Source organism: Mauremys mutica, chromosome 22, assembly GCF_020497125.1.
Source record: "Mauremys mutica isolate MM-2020 ecotype Southern chromosome 22, ASM2049712v1, whole genome shotgun sequence".
Lineage (NCBI taxonomy): Eukaryota > Metazoa > Chordata > Testudines > Geoemydidae > Mauremys > Mauremys mutica.
The window spans coordinates 16,872,117-16,887,099 of NC_059093.1; the positions used below are offsets into that span (position 1 = coordinate 16,872,117).

General features: G+C 51.3%; 1 protein-coding gene and 1 long non-coding RNA gene across 3 annotated transcripts in view; one reads left to right on the forward strand and one right to left on the reverse strand.

Moving 5' to 3' along the window:
• Window positions 1-2,747: 2,747 nt before the first annotated feature.
• LOC123354934 lies at window positions 2,748-9,542 on the reverse strand. Its single transcript, XR_006574968.1, has 3 exons — window positions 9,433-9,542; window positions 5,205-5,234; window positions 2,748-2,946 (listed from the first exon to the last, which is right to left on the reverse strand). It is a non-coding gene; the product is annotated as an uncharacterized LOC123354934 (long non-coding RNA).
• A 239-nt stretch (window positions 9,543-9,781) lies between these two features.
• The window catches only part of CDON (cell adhesion associated, oncogene regulated), a 93,393-nt gene continuing 88,191 nt past the window's right edge, over window positions 9,782-14,983 (forward strand). The window contains exon 1 of one of the 2 annotated variants that reach the window (XM_044997127.1): window positions 9,782-9,901. The gene's annotated coding sequence lies outside the window, so the exon portion shown is untranslated. Of the gene's footprint in view, window positions 9,902-12,113; window positions 13,490-14,983 lie in introns of those variants that run through there. The other variant, XM_044997129.1, reaches the window with a different exon arrangement.

Genomic DNA, 14,983 nt, shown 5'->3' on the forward strand with positions numbered 1-14,983 from the left:
GCTGCCTCTGGCCCAGTCTGTGACTGTCAGATAGCCTAGTAATGTTTTTATTATTGATATGTTATGTCTTGGGTTTTTTCCTTAGTGATGCTTTAAGTTTTCCCAAATAAAACTGATTTTCAATCATGGAAATTGCTAGTAGTTGACTAGGATAGACATGACCCTGCTCCCAATTCACTGTCTCTTATTATAAATTAGAATAGATTTGCTTGCTTGGAAAAGGGTACACCTCATAAAGTATGAGACAGGGACTTTTTGTTCTGTGTTTGTCCAGCACCTAGCACTTCATAGTCCCACGTGCTACAAAAATACAATAATAAACAATTGTACTGATTCCTGTGACACCTCCTTCAGTGCATCTGAACACAAAAAATTCTGGGCAACATCTGAAGCAAACAAGTTGCTAGTGTTTGAATGGAATATAGAGCCATGGAAGGAACAAAGGTTGAGAACCCCTGAAACTGAAAATGACATAGATACCAATTTATTATGAAAAGCAGTTTTCTGTTGACTAGCAACACAAAGGACCGCAATCTCAGGCCTGGTCTACACTGGGGGGGAAGGGGAGGGGAGATCGATCTAAGATCCACAACTTCAGCTACGAGAATAGATCGAATTAAAATTACTTACTTTGCGTCCTCGCAGCGCTGGATCGATGGCTGCCTCCCGTTGACTTTGCTTCCACCTCTCGCACTGCTGGAGTTCAGCAGTCGACAGGAGAGTGATCGGGGATCAATTTATCGCATCTACACTACACGTGATAAATCGATCCCCGATAGATCAATCGCTACCCGCCGATCCGGCGGGTAGTGTAGACGTACCCTCAGAGATGCTACAGTCCTGGTTTGGTATGGTGCCGGTATGTTCTCTCTCCTTTTTATTTTGTTCAGAAACATGCTAGGACATTTTTTTTATCTTCCCACTACTGTAGTGGCTGCATATTTATAGAGACTGCTGAACTGGAGAATTGTCCATAAAGTGCTTAAGAATCTTCCTTTGCTGTCAGTAGCATGTAAACAGGTGCTAACCATAATCTTTATGCTTCCTTAAAGAAATAGGTCAAAATACAGTTAACATAATGACTCAAGCCAAGAAAACAAACAGCTTGTCAGGAGAGATCATCCTTTGATTGTTACCCTTGAGGACTGAAGTCTGAGTCAGCATCCTACATTCTTGGATCAATTGGTTAGCATGCAACACATTATTGGAGTGATGTAGAATGCAGGCATTTATTTCCCCAAGTCTAGGCATGCACAGTTTGGCTAAGAAATGGACCTGCTGTCAGTACAAAGGTTATCTGCCCATTGATCGCAGATGGGTGCTAAGTTCCAGCTGCCTCACTGATTTGTATCTGAATAGAGGTGTTTCTTTAAAAAATAGGAGGATGGTAGGTAAAGCCTGGCCTACACTAGAAAATTAGATCAGTTTAATTACATTGGTCAGGGGTGTGAAAAATCTACACCCTTCAGCGGCATAGATGACCTAAATCCTTGTGTAGACAACAGTAAGTCCATAGAAGAATGCTACCACCTCTCGGGGAGGTGGATTACCTATGCAGTTGGGAGAATCCCTCTCTTTGGTGTAAATAGTGTCTCTACACTGAAGCACTACAGTGGTGTAGCTCTGCTATTGTAGCTTTTTAAATATAGACAAGCCCTCAACTCATGTTATTTCCATTTGTATTTTATGTGTTACAACCCAAGCTCTCAAAGTTTAGCTTGTTTCATTAAGGGTTGGGCTACTTAAAATGCTACAGTGGCACAGCTGCTCTGCTGCAGTGCTTCAGTGAAGATGCTACTAATGCCAATGGGAGGGGTTCTCCTGTTGGCATAGGTAACCTGCCTCCCGGACAGGCAGTAGCTGGTTGACGGGAGACTTCTTCCACTGACCTAGCACTGTCTAAGCAGGGACTTCGGTTGGCTTACCTACGCCACTCAAGGGTTATCACATCCCTGAGCACCACAGTTATGCTAACCTAATATTCTGCTGTAGGTCAACATAACTATGTCGCCTAAGAGTGTGAAAAATCCTGAGCAACAAAGTTAAACGGACCAAACCCCTGGTGCAGACACAGCTCGGTCAACAGGAGAATTCTCCCGTTGACCTAGCTACTGCCTCTCAGGGAGGTGGATGCCATGCCAACAGGAGAACCATGCCAACAGGAGAACCTCTCCCATCGGTGTAGGTACTGTCTTCACTGAAGTGCCACAGCAGTACAGCTGCAGCATTTTAAAACCCTTAGACTTTCGCTTGTGGGTCTTTGTAAATCATGATGATAGGACATCATTCTGGACAGCCCTGGAGACTCAAGTCTTCTGTTTATCCATGGGAATAGAGGAAGAATCCCACCCTATCCTCAGCCAATTCACCCTGACCTGGAGGGATCACCTCCAGCAAGAAGAGAGGACCCCAGCCTCCAAGTTCTATTCAATCTTTGGCTCCTCTGCTGACTCTAACAAGGGTGGCAATTGTGGTGATGTGTTTATGATCTGGCCATCTGCTACTGGAAGCTTGTTTCACATAAGGCACCAAACCTGCTGTAGCCCAATCTACAGATTGTATATTAATTATATTGATTACTTAAGAATTCCCAGTTATCACTTGAAGGGTTGATAGGTTCTTGTCTCAAGATCAGGCCCAATATTATTAAAATTACTGTTCAGTGGGAAACCCTGTTGTGCACAGTTGCAACACTCACACTTCAGGAATCCTTCTGCATTTGTAATAGTTTATTAGTACGTTGGCAAAGTCACAAACACTCTAACCCATCAAGGTAGAAAGAGAGAATACAGAATGTCCATCTTCACATCTATATGCTCACACCATCACTTGCAGACCTGAAATGTTAGTTATCTTCCTCATCACCATCACCTTCCTCGTTATCGCCACTGGCCATCATCCTGGCATTTCCCAAGGGCTACATCTCTCTCTCCTCCTGCACACCGGCTGGGGTACAATTTTGTAATATGTTATGCTGATGCCACTATGCCTATTCAGTAGGGGTTTCTCCCCTCTTCATTTGTATTTTCTCCCCCTACTAATGTTGTGGTGCCCTTCTCCCATAGGTTAGTATATTAATTATCTCAATTTATCAATTCGTTGCCATGGCACTCTTATGGTGAGACACCTGCAGATGTTCCTATTCTAAAATATCCAAAAGCTGGTGTTAGCTCATGTTCCTGTGGCTGGCTGGTGTCTTCATGGACAAACTTCCTCCTAAAGCCCTCTATTCCCAGTTCCCCAAAATTTAGGGGTGACCATTAGGCCACTTATCTGTGCTAGAATTCATAGGCCTCAAGCCTTATGCTAACTGCTGAAGCCAATGTCGTACAGGATTCAGGCCTGTAGGTTCTTTGGGTTACTGCTAAATAAACTAAATGGTAAAGCTAGCTCAATGGGGTACACTGCACTGGAGTCAAATTGGTGATTTGGAATGAAGGGCACTGTAAATCATTGATGATCCCATGACCCATTCAGTCCCCCTCTCTTTTCGTTTAGGGCAGGCCTTAATTGAAGTGCACTGTGGTGCTATAATATCTGAGGAACTATGAGAGTAATATGAATATAAACAACTCTTCTGTTGAAAATGTGACTGGGTAAAACTTCGGTGGGATGGGTTTCCATTTTCACTGGAAATCCTCAGTGAGGTCCCTTCCAACCCTGGTATTCTATGATCATGCTAAGTCTATTCTCAAGGAAACCTCTTCTATCCTGGTTACCAGACAATTTGTGCAATGCTTGTGTGTCAAAGGAAACACCTGAAATAATCAATAAAGAAACTTGTAGACTGAGTGTGCTCCCCTACAATCTGCTTAGCTCCTGTGGCCCAGAGACAGTAGTTTAGGCAGTGGATTAGGACTCTGACCTGGGTTCTATTCCAGCAGTGTCATGGAGCTGCTATATAACCTTGGGCAAGTCTTTTTAGCTCTCTGTGTCTCTGATTTCACTCCCACTCTTTGTCTTGTCTGTTTAGTAGGGTCTGACTCTTATCCTGTGTTTGTACAGTGTCCTGTCCGATAAAGCCCTGATCTTGGTCAGAGCCTCTAGGTGCGACTTTAATACAAATAATAAAGGTAGCCTGTTACAATAACATTAGATTGCCAAACTATCTGGTACTGTGGAACCTCAATTACTTGAAGGTCTCAGGGAACACTAAACCTCCAGAGGTTTAGATACCTGGGGAAGTCACCTTTATGTACGTAAATCTATGCATCTAAGAAGACATTTGCAGCTTCAGATGACAGTTTGAGCTGGGTGGTGATTAGACTAGCAAGATTCTGCTGTATATGCTGCTTTATTAAAGTCAAACTTCCTTGTTTAGATGAAAAAAAGTATCCCAAAAGCACAGCCTTCATTCTGATCTCACACCAGTGAGATGCAACCCAGTTGACATCAGTGGAGTTACTCCTGATTTACACTGGTGTGAGATCTGAATAAGGCTCACTGTATTCATTTCAAGGCTTTGGGACTCCCTGGGGGCAGGAAGGCTAGTTATATAACTCCTCTTTATTTACAAGAGTACAGTTTTTACATTGAAATTTATCATGTACTCCATCACCATGGCCTCTGGGAACATCACACTTGAAACCAAGCTGCAGACGACATACCACATAGTTGTTGGTACCTATATTAACTACAATTGTATTATTAACGTATTTCTATTACAAGTTTACTTCTTCCAGTCATACTTGATTAACCTGCCTTAATAAAAAAAAAGACTTTAGAATCTGCACCTTTAATGTTGACAACCTTTATAAGATATTTTTGCCTTTCTTTCCCTGAAGTATCTTCCTTTTCTTTTCCCACTAGTTAGTGAAACTAACTAACTTTATATTTGTGCTGTTTTGCCAGAGCACAAAAGCCATCTTCTTACTAATCACAAGATTGGTCTCCTCTTCCCATGAAGCCGTATCACATTTTCCATCATGCAAATGAAATGTGTAAAATAGTTTTCTTTTAATCTGTTCTACTGGTAAATTAATCCAGCATTACAAACTCAGCAATAGAGTTAGATGATCTGTATATAATAGGTTTAGTCAATTGAATCAGTAAAGCCTAGCCTGTTCACCATATAAAAGGCTATAGAAATCTATGAAATCCACTCGCATATGTTTCCATAAAGTAGACCATACTGCAACTTCTTGTTGTTCCTTTCTGAAAACCAAAAATTATTATATGAGGCAAATGACATTTAATTTCATTACCTTGATGATTTTGCTGCATGATTGTCAAGGCTATGAAGAATAATAAGAGTTTGGGGACAAAGCAGGAGATAGTTAAGTGTTGTAATGCAATCATTCAACGTGTAATTCCAAAGATTATGTCTAATGCTCTGCAATTTAACAAGTTGTCGATATTGAATGTCATTGCATATGATCAGAATTTCACAAATATTTAGTGTGATCTTTTGTGGTTAAATCTGGACACAGTCCAAGTTCAACCCAACCCATTTTTGTTGTTTAGTACCGTCTTTCCAACTTTGGTTTGTTTTAAATGGTATCTGGTAAATTTTCATAAAATGGTCAAAGGGCATGTAGAAAGCAGAACTCATCTTCTCAGCATGGGGGTTGTGACCAGGTGTAAGAGGGTTGTGACCGCCCTGCTGTTGCCACATTGCTACATGGTGGGGGGTGCCAGCGAGGCGGAAGGGGAATTTGGGGGATGGGTTGAGACCCACAGAGGCAAAATATGAGACGCACCATTGCAATTGGCCTAGTCCACTCATGGTTGGGGTTAGATCAACTACTCCAGATGCCAAGCTGGAAGCCCCCCCCCCAACCCTGTGAAACACCTTGGGAGCCATAAAACTCCCTCCCTTCCTGGCATCAGTGCCTTGACTGGCTTCACCCTTCTATGGGCCTTGATGCTGCCTCCCTCCAGACTACTCTGTGGTGTGGCCAGGGTGTCCTGTGAGTCGAGGTTATTGCCTGCACTGCCACCGACCCAGGGGAGCCCTGTGGAGGGGGAAATGGGCCTGCAAGCTAAGGGCCTCCCAACACCTCCTGGTCACAGGCCCCCCCAGGCAGAGGGGCATCCCCTGTGGAGAGTCATGTGAGGTGGGGGGCACAGGGACTATGTCAGGCAGGGCTCTAGCAGTGGCAGTGGCACTGGAACAATTCTTATAGCGGGGATGCTGAAAACCATCGAACAAAACTGTAAACCACTTCAAGCCAGGAGGTGCTGCCAAACCTCCAGCACCTTTGGGAGACCAGAAGGGTGCCCTGTGGAGAGCAGGGGGGGCCTGTGCAGGGGGGGGGGCTGCAGGGCCCTGTGCAAGGGGGGGGCTGTGCCAGGCAGGCTCTGGGAGGGCAGGGGAGCCCTGTGTGTGTGTGTGGGGGGGTGCCAGGCAAGGTCTGGGAAGGCAGGGGGGCCGCCGTGTGTGTGGGGTGGTGCCAGGCAGGCTCTGGGAGGCGGGGGCTGTGCCAGGCAGGCTCAGGGGGGGACCCTATGCCGGGGTGGGTGGGCTGTGCCAGGCAGGCTCTGGAAGGGTGTGGGGGGAGGGGCTGTGCCAGGCAGGCTCTGGGCGGGCGGGGCTGTGCAGGGGGGGGGCTGTGCCAGGCAGGCTCTGGGCGGGCGGGGCTGTGCCGGGGGGGGGGCAGGACCAGGCAGGCACTGGGCGGGCGGGGCTGTGCGTGGGCGGGTGGGGGCTGTGCCAGGCAGGCGCGGGGAGGGCGGGGCTGTGTGTGTGTGTGGGGGGGCTGTGCCAGGCAGGCTCTGGGAGGGTGGGGAGGGGCTATGCGGGGGGGGGGGCAGTGCCAGGCAGGCTCTGGGCGGGCGGGGCTGTGCGGGGGCGGGGGGGGGCTGTGCCAGGCAGACACTGGGCGGGAAGGGCTGTGTGGGAGGGGGCTGTGCCAGGCAGGCTCTGGGCGGGCGGGGCTGTGCAGGGGGGGGGGGCTGTGCCAGGCAGGCTCTGGAAGGGTGTGGGGGGAGGGGCTGTGCCAGGCAGGCTCTAGGCGGGCGGGGCTGTGCGGGGGGGGGGGCTGTGCCAGGCAGGCTCTGGGAGGGCGGGGCTGTGTGTGTGTGTGGGGGGGCTGTGCCAGGCAGGCTCTGGGAGGGCGGGGAGGGGCTATGCAGGGGGGGGGGCTGTGCCAGGCAGGCTCTGGGCGGGCGGGGCTGTGCCAGGGGACAGGGGGGCTGTGCCAGGCAGACCCTGGGCGGGAAGGGCGGTGTGGGGGGGGCTGTGCCAGGCAGGCTCTGGGCGGGCGGGGCTGTGCAGGGGGGGGGGCTGTGCCAGGCAGGCTCTGGAAGGGTGTGGGGGGAGGGGCTGTGCCAGGCAGGCTCTGGGAGGGCGGGGCTGTGCGGGGGGGGGGGCTGTGCCAGGCAGGAAGTGGGAGGGCGGGGCTGTGCAGGGGGGGGGCTGTGCCAGGCAGGCTCGGGGAGGGCGGGGCTGTGCCGGGGGGGGCTGTGCCAGGCAGGCTCGGGGCGGGCAGGGCAGTGCGGGGGGGTGGGGGGCCTGTGCCAGGCAGGCTCTGGGTGGGCGGGGCTGTGCCGGGGGGCGGGGGGGCTGTGTCAGGCAGGCTCTGGGAGGGCGGGGCTGTGCGGGGGGGGGCTGTGCCAGGCAGGCTCTGGGCGGGCGGGGCTGTGCCAGGGGGCGGGGGGGCTGTGCCAGGCAGACCCCGGGCGGGAGGGACTGTGTGGGGGGGGCGCTGTGCCAGGCAGGCTCTGGGCGGGCAGGGCTGTGCAGGGGGGGGGGGCTGTGCCAGGCAGGCTCTGGGGAGGGCGGGGAGGGGCTATGCAGGGGGGGGGCTGTGCCAGGCAGGCTCTGTGCGGGCGGGGCTGTGCGGGGGGTGGGGGGGCTGTGCCAGGCAGGCTCTGGGAGGGTGGGGCTGTGCGGGGGGGGGGCTGTGCCAGGCAGGCTCGGGGCGGGCGGGGAGGGGCTATGCGGGGGGGGCTGTGCCAGGCAGGCTCTGGGCGGGCGGGGCTGTGCCGGGGGGAGGGGGGGGGCTGTGCCAGGCAGGATCTGGGCGGGAGGGGCTGTGCGGGGGGGCGGGCGGGGGCTGTGCCAGGCAGGCTCTGGGCGGGAGGGGCTGTGGGGGGGGGGGGGGCTGTGCCAGGCAGGCTCTGGGAGGGCGGGGAGGGGCTATGCAGTGGGTGGGCTGTTCAAGGCAGGCGCTGGGCGGGCGGGGCTGTGCCGGGGGGCCGGGGGTCTGTGCCAGGCAGGCTCTGGGCGGGCGGGGCTGTGCAGGGGGGGGGGTGTGCCAGGCAGGCTCTGGGCGGGCGGGGCTGTGCCGGGGGGCGGGGGGTCTGTGCCAGGCAGGCTCTGGGCGGGCGGGGCTGTGCAGGTGGGGGCTGTGCCAGGCAGGCTCTGGGAGGGCGGGGCTGTGCGGTGGGGGGGGCTGTGCCAGGCAGGCTCTGGGAGGGCGGGGCTGTGCCGGGGGGCTGTGCCAGGCAGACCCTGGGCGGGCGGGGCTGTGCGGGGGGGGCTGTGCCAGGCAGGCTCTGGGCGGGAGGGGCTGTGTGTGTGTGGGGGGGGGGCTGTGCCAGGCAGGCTCTGGGAGGGCGGGGCTGTGTGTGTGGGGGGGGGGGGGCTGTGCCAAGCAGGCACGGGGCGGGCGGGGCTGTGTGTGTGTGGGGGCTGTGCCAGGCAGGCTCTGGGAGGGCGGGGCTGTGCGGGGGGGCGGGGGGGCTGTGCCAGGCAGACCCTGGGCGGGAGGGGCTGTGTGGGGGGGGCTGTGCCAGGCAGGCTCTGGGCGGGAGGGGCTGTGCGGGGGGGGGGGCTGTGCCAGGCAGGCTCTGGGAGGGCGGGGAGGGGCTATGCGGGGGGGGGGGGCTGTGCCAGGCAGGCTCTGGGCGGGCGGGGCTGTGCCGGGGGGCGGGGGGGCGGTGCCACGCACCCCCCGGGCGGGCAGGGCTGTGTGGGGGGGGCTGTGCCAGGCAGACTCTGGGCGGGAGGGGCTGTGTGTGGGGGGCTGTGCCAGGCAGGCACTGGGCGGGCGGGGCTGTGCCGGGGGGTGGGGGGGCTGTGCCAGGCAGACCCTGGGCGGGCGGGGCTGTGCGGGGGGGGGCTGTGCCAGGCAGACTCTGGGCGGGCGGGGCTGTGCCGGGGGCGGGGGGGGGCTGTGCCAGGCAGGCTCTGGGCGGGCGGGGCTGTGCCGGGGGGCGGGGGGGCTGTGCCAGGCAGACCCTGGGCGGGGGGGGCTGTGGGGGGGGGGCCTGTGCCAGGCAGGCTCTGGGCGGGCGGGCGGGGCTGTGCCGGGGGGCGGGGGGGCTGTGCCAGGCAGACCCTGGGCGGGAGGGGCTGTGTGGGGGGGGCTGTGCCAGGCAGGCTCTGGGCGGGCGGGGCTGTGCGGGGGGGGTGTGTGTGCCAGGCAGATCCTGGGAGCGCGGGGGGGGGGGCGATGCCGCAGCCGCCCACAGGCGGCGAGGGACGGGAACCCCCCGGGCAGGCCGGGGTGGAGGCACCGCTCGCAGGGCAGGGCCCTGGGGCCGCACCTGTGGGCACCGCGCACGTGCGCCGCGAACCAGCCGCTTCTCCGACCCGCCGGCCCTTTAAAGGGCCAGTAGCCCCGCGTCCCGCCCGGCGGGTTCTCCCACGCGTGCCGGCCCAGCCCCCGAGCGGGGCGCTCCCCACCCCCATCTGCAGCCTTGGTACGTTCCGAGCGGAGCGGGAGGGGACGAGCGGCAGTTGGCTGAGAGCGGGCGGAGGGAGGGGGCTCGGGGGCGTGGCCTGCGCGCGCCCTCCGGCGCTAGGCGGCGGGGGCGGGGTCCGGGCGCGCGCGGGGGAGGGGCCGCCCGGGGCCCCGCCGCCGAGTGCGGTCAGTGTGCGCGAGGCAGCGGTCGGGGCGGGCGGTGTTGGATGGAGGGTCCGGTCCGGATCGGCCGCGCGCTCTGGAATGTCCTGGGGGCGGCTGCCGAGCGGGAGCGGGGGCTCTCTGGGCACGGCCAGCCCGGCTGCTGAGAGGTACCGGGGCGGGGCTGCGGGGCGCCGGCTGGCCGGGCCGGGCCGGGACAGGACAGGACAGGGGGGCAGGTTACCTGGAGGGGGTGCTGGGTGCCGGGTGCCAGGCAGATCAGTGTTGGGGTGCTGGGTGCCAGGCGAGGGGTGCTGGGTGCCAGGCGTGGGGAGCGAGGTCGGTGATGCTGGGTGCCAGGCGCGGGGTGTTGGGTGCCAGGCGGAAGGGATCGATTTTGGGAGGTGCTGGGTGCCAGGCAGTGGGGGGATCGGGGCTGGGGGTTGCCGGGAGTGGGGTTGGGGATGCTGGTTGCTAGGCGGGGCGTGCTGGGTTCTGGTTCAGGGGATCTGGGGTGCTGGGCGCCAGGCGGGGGGATTGGGGTTGCTGGGTGCTAGGCGAGGGGGTTGGGGGTGCTGGGTGCTAGGCGAGGGGGTTGGGGGTGCTGGGTGCCAGGTGGATCAGTGTTGGGGGTGTTGGGTGCCAGGTGGGGGGATGAGGGGTGTTGGGTGCTAGGCAGATCAGTGTTGGGGGTGCTGGGTGCCAGGTGGGGGGATTGGGGGTGCTGGGTGCCAGGCGGGGGGGTTGGGGGTGCTGGGTGCTAGGCAGATCAGTGTTGGGGGTGCTGGGTGCCAGGTGGGGGGATTGAGAGGTGCTGGGTGCCAGGCAGATCAGTGTTGGGGGTGCTGGGTGCCAAGTGGTGGATCAGGGTTGGAGAGTAGATGGCAAGCAAGGCTCTCACCTTCCCCAGTGCTCCCAACTAATGAGTGAGTGGCAGCAGGGGGTAAGCCCTGGGTGCTGCGGGGCCAGGGCTCCAGGGCAGTCTCCCTCAGGGACCGTGCATAGGGTTGTGATAGGTAGGACCAGCCTGTGTGATGCCCCCTGTGTAGGCTCCAGGAAAGGTGCTACGCTATCCCTGGATGGTGTTAGCATTGAAGGGTGTTATACTAGGCTATTTACCTTCCTGTGATGCTTAAAGATCTTGGTGTGACTTCCAACCCTGTAGGTACTATAGAATTTCCTGGGAATATAGACAGGTGTGGGGGGAGGGGTGCGAGGAAGGGTCATTTCTGGAGACAGAGATGGCCAGATACCAGCTGCTCCACCTTGGGACTATTGTGGGCTTGTTTTTGATAAACAACGCCTCACATCCTCCAGTTGAAGCCTAGGAAGAGACATAGGAGTGATTGCCTTCCTGAGTTGCCTGGATTAGGTATGAGAGGAGAAGGCTACTCTGGAAGCTACTCTGACACTGCCTCTTTAAGCTCTGATGTTGATAACTTAATCCCGCAAATATTCCCAGAGCAAAACCAAGGGCAGCAGAACCCATGCTACCTGGTCTTCGGTCATTCTGCTGCTAAATACAATAATAATACTCTGGTACCTCATAGACAGAAACGCAATGCCTGGCATATGGTTGGTAAATGTGATTGAGAGAGACAGCTGTCAACTTCCGATTGTCAAATTAATGTTCAGTACAGCTCCTTTTTAACATTAAATTGTAAGTTGCATCTTGTTTTTCTTAAGACTATTTATAGCAGCAGCTGTTGGGAAGTTCTTTTCATTTGGGACAGGATGAAAGATCAGATTTTGTTTGGAAATTTTAAATTAGTTGTTTGTTTTCTAGCCGAGTAGCAGTTAGTCATTCTTACTGTCAAGGAGCAGCGCAGACTGCCACTATCTGTTAAGCACGTGTTGAAATTGTACAGTGCACAAATGAGCAGCTTGGAAAAGTAGACAAACACTGGCAAATGGGGAAACCTTTGCACTTCCTTGAAGTTGAATTCAGCCAGTGTTTTGACTATTTAACATCCAAAATGTGCTTCGTTGTTCTTAATGTTGTTTAACTGCATTCAAAATCTTGGTTAATTTATAATCTTGAGAGGACGATATAATTTCATGAGCAAAGATTCCCAAGATCATTATTTATATGAGGTAACGATTCATGTGCAACTCATTTTTGTCTAATAAAACCCTTCTTGGGTTGTTCAAACTCTTTATCTTTGGTATGAAATGCTTTTGAGCACATCTCAAGCTTCAAGATCAAAAAGTACATTGGACCTCACTGATCCAGCCAGTGTAGGTTTGCATCCAGCTGTTGCAGGTGGTTTGACTTTGAAGTGAGCTAATTAAATTGAAGTTGTTTAGATGGACAGCTTTATGCAGGTCAGCAAGGCAGAGTTGAATGAGATTTGTATACTGGAGTGGGGATTCTTGTCACTAAAAGTGAAAGGTAAACCTAATTTAATTGTTCTTGTTCTATTGTCTCATCAGACAGGGTTTGTTTGCAGTTTGACAAAACATTTTCATGACTTTCTCTTTGCTCATATTAAATTAGGTAGTCTGGGCTCTTTAAGATAAAGTATAAATGGGGGAAAATCTTATTCACTAGAAATGTTTTCCCTCAAACTGTATATATAAACTGAAAAATGAATATATATGTTTGGATTCCATTTGTTTGTTTTTAAACAAACTTTGAGAGGAAAACCCCAGAGTTATTTACTATATTGACTATAATAGGAATATACTGGGATATATTTATTTTCTCTGAATTCCCCAGTGCATCCTATCATCAGTCTCTTTATTGGAATCTCTTTGAGGTAGGGATTTTTTGGTATCTTTCTGTGTTGTAACAGACATTGTACTTTGGAACGTAAACAAAAATGACTGAAATTAAAGGAGAAAGTATAGTTTGTAATGTGGTAATGTAAAATATCTGGAGGATGTAGAAGACTCATAAAATTATAATAAATAATGGCTCTTTTTGTGGCACTTATTCTAAAATAAGGAGATGAGTTGGTACCAGTTTCAATATAAATGCTAATTTGTATTAAAGCACACTTAGTAAAGGAGATAACTTTGTTTTTTGGTTAAAAGTAAGGAATCCTGCCATATGGAATGTCACTTTCAAAATCTTAGCTTACAGGAAAATAAACCCCTTTTCCATGATTTTTTTTTCATTTCCTACAGTATCACTGGCGTGATCTGAATAACAGTACTGAGGTGATATTATTAATGTGGCTTTTTAAAATCAAACTAATTATATTTGCCTGAAAGAGCCACATTAGTGTGATTCTAGCTCCCTGGTGCCTTTTTGGAGCTCTGGAGACAGTCTAGTGAATAGGGCTGAAAATTCATTCTGTATTTGATTAAATGGAACAGACTCGTTGCTCCTTACCCCAGCAGGGGCTATGAGATCTCTTGATCCTCGAAGCGGCTCAGAGACCCTGGGAATTCCATTAGCGAGCACCTGAGGAATTTCTGCCCTGCAGTGCCTTTTTTTTGGTGGTAGTGGGGGGAGAGAGTGAGTAGTATAGCAGTGTTGATGGTGGGCGGAGGAGGCTGCATTAGAAGAATTCATATGTTGGCAGATCTAAAATCAAGGCATGACTTAACAGCTTATCTTGTAAGAGAAAAGCCCAACCCAAAGGCACACTATTAGGCAAGACTTCTTATATTTAAAGTGGAACTGTGGTGTGTATTGGGCACTGAGATGAACTGATCCACACAATTTATTGAACCCGTCTGACTCGTTAATTCTCAAACTGTAGAGACAAATTGGAGGAAAACAAATATAAAAACATATACCTGCAAGCCTGGTGAGTTTCTAAAAACAATTTACAGGATGTCAGCTGTTTTGACTTGACTAATTGTTCATGATTTGGGGTTTTATTGCAGTCTTCCAAAGAAAGTAAATCTATATGATTGTTTTCTTTTAACTTGTCACTGCAAAAGTCAATTTAAAATAATTATATATTTTGCTTCTTTTTTGTCCCAGGTCATTGTAGATATAAAATTATAATGCTAGACGAACCTGAACTCATTTTTCATATCCTCTGTATTGTCTTAAAACTTTAAAATTGATACCTCAATATTATTTTTGCCTAATATATTGCTTTCTCTGAAGTTAGTCTAGAGCAAAAAAGTGTAATTCTTAAAGAACCTTCTGTACATTTAAAAACATCTTGAGCTTTCAAATAACTTGTATTTTTTATTTTTAAGATTTTCTTGATTCAATTATGTGTATTTTTATTAAAATAAAATCTTAGTAACTGGTCTTGAATTTGAAATTAATGTTGGTTAGTTGGTTGTTTTAGTTTTCTCATGAGTGAGTGGGATTATATGGCTGGTGACTTAATGGAAGAACTTTCAGCCAGCCTTGAGCTAATACAGGCTGTTGTGGTACATTTGAGAGTTTATTTTTTATCATTTTGACTAAAAGTAGAAATCTGAATTTAAGTGCAAACTTACAGCATTTCCTGTAATTATCTTAGTAAGTAAATCTACATTATCACTAAAGAAATTTGTAAAGTGTTGTTTTAACTTAACAAAAAATGTATTAACATAAATTAAAATACTTTTTTTCCATATTCTGTCACATTGTCTTAACTTGAAAGGATTGGGAAGCTAATAAATCTGACCACATGTAGGACACCTTGTATTTCAGTTACCTACTTGAATTGTTCTGTGCCAGCAATAATATAGCTACTTTATTACATTTTACATAATGAAGTTCCTAGAAACTAGTTGTACAAGAGTAACATTGAATGCATAGTCTTAAGATGTCAGTTTGGTTAGAATTTTGACTAGGTGTCTAATTTTGTAAATGCACAATTCTGATATGTATACAGGTTAAAGACTGCAAAACTCACTATTATATGTCAAGATTTTATTCACTTTACAGCCATCTGTAATTAGGATTACCTGGTAGCTAGATACACTCTTTTTTTTTTCACATTTGGTGGTTTATTGACAGATGTTTTCATTTCATGATCTTGAACAAAATAGGTCATTCTGTGACATCTATAGCTCTTAAAATAAAGTTGCACTTTGGAGAGCTTAGCTGACAGTTTGACAGAGTCATTTTGTGTGAAGTAAACTGAACAACAAAGTGGTGCCATGCTGTCTATTAAAAAAAATAGAAGTCTTTAGGAAGAGGGTGTGCTTTTGTATTAGACAACTTAGTTGCTGATGGCAACAATCCTTTTCTTAACATTGCTGTAGTATTCTAAAGATGTTCAGATCTTGAATATCATTATTTAAACATTCCATGGCACGAATTTTACTTCAGGTAACTAAACTTCATAGTACAC